We start from the raw sequence: 11,163 nt of genomic DNA, 5'->3' as shown, positions 1-11,163 counted from the left end.
ACGTATGTTGTTATGCGGTTTGACCGATAAAGATCTTCGTAGAATATGTAGGAGCCAATATGAGCATCCAGGTTCAGCTATTGGTTATTGACCGGAAACAGTTCTAGGTCATGTCTACATAGTTCTCGAACCCGTAGGGTCCGCATGCTTAAGGTTTCGATGATAGTTATATTATGAGTTTATGAGTTTTGATGTACCGAAGTTTGTTCCGAGTCCCGAATGAGATTACGGACATGACGAGGAGTCTCGAAATGGTTGAGACATGAAGATTGATATATTGGAAGCCTGTATTTGGATATCGGAAGTGTTCCGGGTGAAATCGGTATTTTACCGGAGTACCGGGAGGTTACTGGAACCCCCCGGGGGATTAATGGGCCTACATGGGCCTTAGTAGAGATGAGGAGAGGAGGCCAGGGAAGGGCCGCGCGCCCCTCCCCCCTAGTCCGAATAGGACAACGAGAGGGGGGGCGCCCCCCTTCCTTCCTCTCTCCCTCCTCCTTCCCCCCTTCTCCTATTCCAACTAGGAAAGAAGGGAGTCCTACTCCCAGTGGGATTAGGACTCCCCTTGGCGCGCCCCTCCTTGGCCGGCCACCCCTCCCCCTTGGGTCCTTTATATACGGGAGCAGGGAGGCACCTCTAGACACAACAATTGATCTCTTGATCTCTTAGCCGTGTGCGGTGCCCCCCTCCACCATAGTCCTCGATAATATTGTAGTGGTGCTTAAGCGAAGCCCTGCGATGGTAGAACATCAAGATCGTCACCACGTCGTCGTGCTGATGGAACTCTTCCCCGACATTCTGCTGGATCGGAGTCCGGGGATCGTCATCGAGCTGAACGTGTGCTAGAACTTGGAGGTGCCGTAGTTTCGGTGCTTGATCGGTCGGGCCGTGAAGACGTACGACTACATCAACCGCGTTGTTCTAACGCTTCCGCTTTCGGTCTACGAGGGTACGTGGACAACACTCTCCCCTCTTGTTGCTATGCATCACCATGATCTTGCGTGTGCGTAGGAATTTTTTTGAAATTACTACGTTCCCCAACACCTTCGTGCAGTTGGAATTGGATATGATATGATCCATGTTTGTAAGAATAATTGTGTTCTGTTCCAGAAGGATTATGCCAACTTAAGTGAATGCCCGAAATGCAAATTATCAAGATGGAAAGATGGCGATGCTGTGAAGAGGATTCCTCATAATGTTCTGAGACATTTTCCAATTATACCAAGATTGCAGAGGTTGTTTCATGATGCTGAAACAAGAGACGATGTACCATGGCATTCTAGGAACCAGGAGTACAGAGATCAGAATGAAATGAGCCATCCATCTCCTGGTAGTTAGTGGAAAAGCTTCAATCATAAACACAAAAAGTTTGCTGCTGACCCGAGAAACATTAGACTTGGCTTAGCTTCAGATGGATTTAACCCATTTGGCCACTAGAGCGCCACATATAGCATGTGGTCAGTGCTTGTTATCCCTTACAAGATGCCTCCCAATGTCTGCACCAAAGAACCAAACTACATGATGGCCTTGCTCATCCCATGTCCAAAAAGTCCTAGAAAGGATTTTGATTTGTTCATGGAGCCTCTTGTGGAGGAACTTCAACAGCTATGGAGGGGTGTTCTCACTCGAGACCTATATAGCATCCCACCATCTGATTTCTTTCTGCGTGCTGTTATACTTTGGTGCATCATGATTATCCGGCTTTGGGCACTATATCATGGCGAATGACACATGGTTACAATGCATGTGTTCGTTATGACAGGAATCCGCTGTCATACGCAATACTTAGCAAGATCTGTTACATTGGACACCGCCGTTTCCTTGCCAAGGACAAGCCGCATCCTAGAAAATACCGAAGACATGTGTTCAATGCAAAGCATGAAAACCATGATGCGTCAAAGAGGCTCACCGCTGATGAGTTGCAAGTGGAATTAGAGAAGGTCAGGCATATACACCAGGAAACCATCCTCATAATGGTAGCGAGAAAAGGAGGCGTGGCAGGGCAGAAGAGAGATTATTGTTTACCCGCAGGTCCACTTTGTGGGACTTGAAGTATTGGAAAGATTTGGATCTGCCGCATAATCTTGATGTGATGCAAATCGAGAAAAATATATGTAACAACATTATCGACACACTTCTTAATATTGAAGGCAAGATGAAAGATACCTTAAAATCTAGGATTGATTTGACACACCTGGGTATAAGACAGGATTTGCAGGTGCAAGATGAAGGTAAACCATGGGATATGGCACCAGCTGTGTACGTATTGGACAAGGTAAAAAGAAAAGAATTCTATGAGGTCCTGTCACATGTGAGATACCCACATGGATTTGCTTCCAACCCTGAAAGGAGATTCAGTGCATATGGAAACAAGGTACAAGGGTTGAAAACTCATGACTGCCACATCCTACTTCAAAGGGTTTTACCTATTATCCTTAGATGATTGGGCTGCCCTGACTTATACAGAGCAGTTGTAGAGTTGGGACAATTCTTCAGGGAACTCTGCCATAGAAATATCAGGATAGATGCTTTTGAGCATCTTAGAGACAAGATACCAACTATCCTATGCATCCGTGAGAAGATATATCCTCCAGCCTTCTTTGATGTGATGGTGCATTTGACTGTTCATCTACCTGATGGGGCACTACTTAGAGGTCCAGTACAGTATGTCTGGATGTACCCTATTGGAAGGCGGCTAGGAACTTTCAAGGGCTATGTTAGGAACAGAGCTAGACCCGAGGCTTCCATTGCAGAGGCCTACATTGCTACAGAAGAGTTGACATTCTGCTCAAAATACATTGAAATAGCTGATCAGCTTAGCAAAGAGGTGGGTGAAGACAATCCCGGGCTCAATGTTTTCGATTATTTTGTTTGAGTTACAAGGAAGAGTCAACAAGAGGACAAACCTAAAGATTTGGACAAAATGTTTTGGTATGTGTTGAATAACTGTCCTGAGATACTACCTTATATCAAGTAAGTGCTAAGTACTGCAGCTTATTCATCATAATCTACTAAACTTGCAGCACATTCTTATATATTTAGATGTTTGATGCGATCAATATGTTGTGCAACATCTACAAAAAGGAGTTACTACCATGAAATCCAAGAAACATTGACAAACTAGTTATGGCAAGATTTGCGAAATGGTTCAAGAGCCATGTAAGCTTTTGAATTGCATTGTTTGTTTTTTTAATATATTGAGTACATAAGATGATCAGCTTCTCTATTTTTTAACCATAGGTTAAGAAGATGCTGGAGGATGGGCAGGCAGTTGATGATGCCCTTTACTCACTAGCAATGGGTCTTGATACTCGGGTAAGACATTATGAATCTTGCGTTGTTGGAGATGTGCGCTACAACACCCTTGCACGGATACGTATGAAAAAGAGACAACTGAAATGTATGCTAACATAACAGACATTGTTTAGTTGCAGTATATCTTTCGAGGATCATCGGTGTGTGGTTCTGTTGTGTTGTCGTTGGTATAACCTGTTTTCCAGGATCGCAAAACCCAGAGCTGATGATTATTTCAAATCCATCAATGTCAAGGCGGCGTACCAGACCAACGAGCATTTTATTTTGGCAACTCAAGCAACACAAATATTTTTCTTGGAAGACACATTTGCATGTACCGATGACTGGAGAGTATTGCAAAGGTTTGAGCAGAGGAATTCATTTAATGAAGTTGCACAAAAAGATGATGCTTACACTGCTCCTGATGTACAACATTACACAGATGTTCCTAATATCTTTGAGAACCCTCACGTCAATGACGCTGGTGAAAAGATTGCCTGTCATGCTGTGGACATACAAGAGTTGATCCAGAAGAAGCCAATATTCGAGGACGTTGATGACGAAGAAGAAGATGACACCGTGGGGAATTACGATTCAGACTGATACACATGGCGAAGGTGTTGACGGTCCTGCTGCGGATGATGATTACATTGCTTTTGTCGTATTTGCCTGTTAGAAGACATTTTTATCTACTATGTGAAATTGTGTTTAGTATGACAACTGAAACCTGATGGACATGTTGTTTAGTATTTTGCTGTGAGAACATCACTTGTTATGTATGCTGATTTGTGTTTGGTGATTGTATGACGACTAAAACATGATGACATTGTTGTTTAGTTGTACTCATATTTGGCTGTGAAACTTGAATTTGATGACATAGTTTGTTGTTCGACTGAAATTTGCTCGACGTATTCGATTGAGAACTAAGCTGACCCGACAGGGCCTCTGCTGATACCCCCTGATTTCCGTTAATAGAAATAATTAGATGTTCACAACACTACGCCCAGCCTGCTACACAGGTTTCATTCATTACTAGTTTCAGCAAAGTGATCATGGCATAGCCACTGAATACATCACAAGTGCTACATACACTGCAAATAAAGAGACAATCATCCTATAGAGCACATCGATTTTGCCCATTATCTTCACAATCTCTTTCATCTCCTCATTGCTGTCAAGGCCATTCAACAGCTGTTGCTTGGCCATGATCAGAGGAACTGCATCTTTAACCTTCTGCTCTGCATCTTCCTCTTCTGCCGTTCCTTCAGTTACTTGTCCAACACCCCAACCTGCTGGTATTGGGATTCCTCGGCTAACCAAATAATCAGCGTAGTTGCATTCCCCCACATCAACAACTTCCCAGAAATACAAATCACACGAATCTTCCCTTTTGTGCACGAATCAAATTGGAAGATCATCAACCAAACTATTAAAAAAATCAGCAACTAAAAGCAGTAGAACAACACTTAAACATGTTATTACCCCATGATTCGGTCATTTGTAGAAGGCTTGGCCAGGGTTGAGGATTGTGGTTGAGACGTGACGGATGGCTCTGCATGATTTGCGTAGTGGCACCACACCAACGGCAGCGGGTTGCGATGAGCAATCGGCTGCGGTCCGCGTGCCGGCAGGGGTGTGATGAGACCCACAGGTGATGGTACGGGTGGCGACTTGGCGCATATCTGGTTGTTGCCTGCTGAAGAGCAGGTGGACGAGCAGCCAGCGGACATGGTTGCACGGCTAGAGCTTCTGATGCTAGGCGGAGTAAGTAGAGAAGAGGAGAAGTGAATGTTGGATATGTCAGTTTCATGACTTGCAGAGTAGCATAGCACCATATATAGTCATAGTCTAGGTTTGGATTCGAACTAGCTACAAAGCACATCTCTCTTTTTTCTAAAACTCGGCAATGTCTCTTTAATGGTACACTAGCTTGTTCTGTACGCCTTCCCAAGTCTTTGATTTTCTTTCCCTTTTTTTGCGAGGAAGGAAGGAGGACAAAATTGAGAGTTCCTGGGACTCAAACCCAAGACCTCTCGGTTGAAAACCAAGGGTCCTAGTCACTTATGTGGCGAATGTTCCTTGGGAGGAGGACGGCAGACGAACGCATTTTCCTCACAGTTTTAGTTGCGACACAAGATCGAACGGTCGCAGTTTCGGGAATGTTATCAGGACAACGAGCCCAGTTTTTCTTTTCTTCCTATATATAAAAAAGTATGCTACTCGGTGTCGGCTTAGTCAACAAACGATTGTGCCAACCTTGACCGTTGGATTGACATTGAACGTCTGTCGTGTTTCTTCGGTCTCTTCTTCCCCGAGCCGCCAAAGCCAAACCAGCACTGGCGGGACCACCTGCTCCCGCCTCCCACGGCTGGCTGTGCTGCCGCGCACGCATCGTTGCCACATCGCACCCTAAAACTTTGCGCATCTTCCCCGGCTCCTGTTCGTTCCCGTCCGAGGCCTCACCATCATCCTCCGCCTTGGTTCGCTCACCGCGGCGCCGCCCTCTGGTGTTGTCAACATGGTCAACAACCGAGAGGAATAAGGAGATGACTGTACATGGTGAGGATGACAGTAGGGACCCAACAGCGTGCGCAGTAATTTTGTTTTTTCGGGATGGAGAAGGGTATCAACTGGGATGTGCGGGACCCGTGGCCCGTCTAGCCCAGGATTTTATTTCATATGTTTAGCACATGACCAGCCCAGTTTGTTTTTTTCCTTTCTAAAAATGGCTAGCCAGCTATTTTGTTTTTTGCAGAATAACCAATGTAGGCCTACTTGCTTTTCTACGTCCTGCTGGGCCGGAAATCTTTCAAGACGAGGAGTGATGCATTTTGCCCAAAAAATGGGCTATAAGTTATAAGAAATGGGCTATAAGTAATAATAAATGGGCTGTAAAATGAGAAAATACAACAAACATGCAATTAATTCCAAAATACTGTTTTCTTTCGGATTTTGATATTTTAAATTTCTTTGTTTTTGTGCGGGTAAAATTTCATTGAATATAAATTAAGATTTAGATTTACAGTTAATTTGAATCTAGCTAGAATTTTTGGGTTGTATGCTGTTTGGGACAGATTTGGAGGCTGACTTGTGGGTCTACTAGGTTGACGTGTACTTTGGCTTTGTCAACTTAGTCCACAAATGTTTCTAGCAGCAGGTACCGTTGAATGTTAATCCAACGGTCGTGCTGCTTCTTCAATATCTGATCTTCTTCTCTAGCCGCCCAAACCAGCGTCGGTGGGACTCCCTACTCCCGCCTCCCATGGTCGCACCGCCCCACCCTACTTCATTGTTGGCCAGGCCATTCCTCTACTCACCCACACCTCCTGTTATTTTCTGGCGATGGAAGCCGAACCAGTAAATCCTCGTACTCCCCACCGCGAGGGCAACCTTTGCCGAGTCTTCCCCGGCTCCGTGTGATTCCCTTCCTAGGCCTCGCCGTCCTCCACCGCCATGGTGCTCTCGGCGCGGCCTGGTCAACATGGTCAACGAACGACATCCATCGGACATGGACTGTACGTGGAGAGGCTGACACCTGGGTCCAAGGCCACACACAAGGAAATGCCTCCTTATTACGCGCAAAATAATGATTACTCCACCTGACAGCTGGGACCCACTGGAAGGGCCTCTGTATTTCGCGAAAAAACGTTCCCCCCGCTGACAGGTCGGACCCACCAGCTATATCTTCGCACGCAAGGAAGTGCCTCCTTATTACGCACAAAAAATGAATACCCCCGTGCTAGGTGGGACCCACCATAGTGAGAGGATGACTTGTGGGCCAACTAAGTTGACGGGGACGGAGGGCTTTGTCAACTTAGTCAATATGAACGATTCTAGCTCCAATGACCGTACGATGTCCATCCAACGGCCGTAGTGCTTCTTCACCCTCTGGTCTTCTTGCTCCACCCGCCCAAACCAGCGCCGGTCATTCCGCGTGCTCCTGCCTCCCGTGGCCGGTTGTGATGCGCGGAGGCCTCACCGCCCCCTACTACTCCCACCGCTGGCCAGGCCATCTCTCTACTCACCCACACCCCTTGTTATTCTGCGGCGACGGCAGCCTCACACCGCAGCCGAACCAGTAAACCCTCTTACTCCTTTCCACGCGGGCTTCCACTGCCACGTCTTCCCCGGCTCCGCGTCGTCCCCTTCCTAGGCCTCACCGTCGTCCACCGCCCTAGTGCTCTCGGCGCGACGTGGTCAACGTGGTCAAGGAACGACTTCCATTGAAAGAGTACTGTACGTGGAGAGACTGCTAGCTAGGTCCACGGCGGCCGCAAGGAAGTGCCTCCTTATTACGCACAAAATAATTATTCCTCCACCTGACAGTAGGGACCCATCGGACGGGCCACCGTTTCACGAAAAAAACATTTCCCCCCTGACTGCTAGGACCCATCAGCTACATCTTCGCACGCAACGAAATGCATCCGGGTAAAAAAATGATTCACCCCCTGACTGCTGGGACCCACCAGCTACATCTTCGCACGCAAAGAAGAGCCTGACAGTCGAGACCCACCTGGTCGAAGCGTACGTAGTGTTGTCATTCTGGTCGCGAACGTGTACGTACATACTGGTGGAGGTAGAGGCGCGCACGTGTCGTAGTAGAGGCGTGCACATAGCATGTACACGTACGTCCAGCGGCCAGTGTGCAATAACGAAAATATGGCCACGTACGTACATACGTATGGCCAGGGCTCGCGTGCATGGCTGGGTCGAAACGGAGAAACAGCTTCGTGGTCGTGTTCATGGGGAGCCAACCGGCTGGGTCAGAACGGAATGCATCGTCGTGTTCATTGGGAGGGCTTGGACGGAACATGCGATGGAAATGAGGCCTGGCATACCGCAGAACAGAGGAACCGGCCTTGTGTTCAACCGGCCACGTTCTAAATGGGATCCTGCTCATCGGTAGGGGTCTGGCGTACCGCAAAACGGAGGAAACGGACTTGTATTGGACCTCCTACTATCAAAACGGGATCCTGTTGATCGGGAAGGGGTGTGGCGTACCGCAAAACGGAGGAAACAGACTTGTGTTGGAGCGCTACGGTCGAAATGGGGGTCCTGTTCATCGGGAGGGGTGTGGTGTACCGCAAAACGGGACTCCATGGGATATTGTTCATCTCCATCATCGACCTCCTCCAGCCTCCGCGGGCTACTGTTCATCCACCGTCGACCTCCTCCAGCCACCACCTGCGACTGTTCGTCCACGGGGTTCCTGTTCATCCAGCCTCCACCGCGCGCTACTCCACCGGCTCCTGTTCAACAACCCCTCTCCATGGGCTCATGTTCAACCACCCCTCCACGAGCTACTGTTCATCCACCCCTCCATCGTCTACTATTCATCAAGCCCTCCACGGTGTTGTCCTGTTCATCCAGCCCTCCACGGGGTCCTGTTCATCCAGCCCCAACTGGCTCGATCCGTCGGGGTCCTGTTCATCCAGAGGCAACACCACGGGTTCCTGTTCATCCCCCCCGGCTCAGTGTTCATCCACCCCCCCTCCCCCCGCAACGCTCACTGTTCATCCAGAGGCAACATTGATCGACTTCAGTTAGCAGTAGTAGCGAAGGAATCGCTCGATCGGGTTCAGTAACGCGTAGCCTGCAGTGCAATCGCTCGGGTTCAGTTACAGCCCAATGCCTCACTCGGGTTTAGTTAGAGCCAACGCCTCGCAGACACGCGCGTACGTGTACGAGAGAAACGCGCATCGTTCGGCCCCCGACCACCCACTGTAACTGGGAACTCGCCGAAATTTTCCTCGCCCTCGCTTCTACCATGGTTTTTCCATCATGGACGGCCCAAAGAATGTCATGCAAGTGCGTCTCCAGCCCGCCCAGGACGAAAATCCCATTTTCTGTCATGAGTTTTTGTCATAGAAGTAGGATCCCACCACATCTATGATGATACCGGGTTTTGTCACAACTATCGTCATAGAAGTGTCATAAGTATGACAGAATCTTTTCGTTTGGCCCAAAATGTCACGGATGTATCTTTTTTTTGTAGTGCTTGATAATTTGTTTCCGTATAAAATGCCTATGCAACGGAAGTATGTTAAACTTAAATGTGTTTGCCACATGTATTATGATGCTCTCTTTGTGTTGCAATTCTTATCTTTCATGTGAGCATCATTGAAATCTGAAAACCTATCTTAATGGTTATAAAGGAATAGCTTGTTGGGAGACAACCCAATACTTTATGTTTTTGCATGTGCACACAATTATGATACTTTTATAGTTGTGTTTCTGTGTTTAAATTGGTGTTTGTGCCAAGTAAAGCCTTTGGGATGATTTGGTTGATAGTTGATTTGATTATATCAAAAAACAGAAACTTTTGCGCCCAGTAGCATAACTGTTTAAATTCACTAGAACATGATAAAATTCTGAATTGTTTTACACATGATTGATACACAAATTACCCATGTTGTCCTAATTTTTCAAAGTTTTTGGAGTTACTGAAGTATTGCGTTTGTCTAGATCATTCCAGATTGTTCAGTTTTTGGCAGACTCTGTTTTCGTTGCATAGTTTGCTTGTTTTGATGAAGGAATAAGGAGTGGCAACACCATAAGCTTGGGCATTCCAAAGGCAACCCGAGTTAATATTTGATAACCCACAAGTATAGGGGATCAGTTGTATCCTTTCTCGATAAGTAAGAGTGTCGAACCCAACGAGGAGCTAAAGGTATAATTTATATTCCCTTCAAGTTCTATCGACCACCGATACAACTCTACACGCACTTAACATTCGCTTTTACCTAGAACATGTATGAAACTAGAAGTACTTTGTAGGCGTGATAGGATATGTTTGCAAGATAATAAAGAACACATAAATAAAGCTACGGGCTGTTTAGATAAAGAAACAATTAAGTTAGTTTTAGTAAAGAGCTTCTTGTCACAAGAAAGTTATTTGTCCATAGGAAATCGATAACTAGACCGGTAATCATTATTGCAATTTTATATGAGGGAGAGGCATGAGCTAACACACTTTATCTACTTGGATCGTATGCACTTATAATTGTAACTCTAGCTAGCATCCACAACTACTAAAGATCATTAAGGTAAAACTCAACCATAGCATCAAGTAGCAAGTTGTAACGCCCCAGATTCGATGCGCCAGGTGTCTGCCAGTTATTCGCCATCATTACCATGTCATTTGCTTGCGTGTTGCATTTTGCCATGTCATCATTCGCTTTGTGTCATCATGTGCATTGCATTGCATCGCATACGTGTTCATCTCATGCATCCGAGCCTTTTCCCCGTTGTCCGTTTTGCGATCCGGCACTCCTATGTCCTCCGGCGTCCCCCTTTTGTCTCTCGTTGCGAGCGGGTGTTAAACGTTCTCGGAATGGACCGAGTCTTGCCAAGCGGCCTTGGTATACCACCGGTAGACCGCCTGTCAAGTTTCGTGCCATTTGGAGGTCGTTTGATACTCCAACGGTTAACCGCGTAGCCCGAAACCTCCCTTTTCTCTTGAAGCCCAACACCCTTCCAAAGTAGCCCAAAACCCAGCAAACTCCCCTCCATGCCCTCGGTCGTTCAATCACGATCGTGTGGGCGAAAACCGCTCCTCATTTGGACTCTCCTAGCTCCCTCTACCTATAAATTAGACCCCCTCCCCCAAATTCACGGATGAACCCTAGCCTTTCCCCTTCCTCCCGCAACCGGACACGTCCGCCCCGGCCGCCGCAGCCACTCCCGACCCGCCACGTGTCGCCGCCGTCGCCCCAGCTCCTCCACCGCTAGCCAGGCCCGCTTGGCCCATCCGCGGCCCGCCCCTGGTCCCGACCGGGCCGCGCCTCGCGCCGCCGCCCGGGCGCCTGCCCCGCTGCCTTCACCTCCCGCGCCGAGCGCCGCCGCCAGCCGCCGCCCGTCGCCTTCCAC

The sequence above is a fragment of the Triticum dicoccoides genome, chromosome 4B (assembly GCF_002162155.2).
Source record: "Triticum dicoccoides isolate Atlit2015 ecotype Zavitan chromosome 4B, WEW_v2.0, whole genome shotgun sequence".
NCBI lineage: Eukaryota > Viridiplantae > Streptophyta > Magnoliopsida > Poales > Poaceae > Triticum > Triticum dicoccoides.
Note: the sequence above shows the minus strand (reverse complement) of the source record.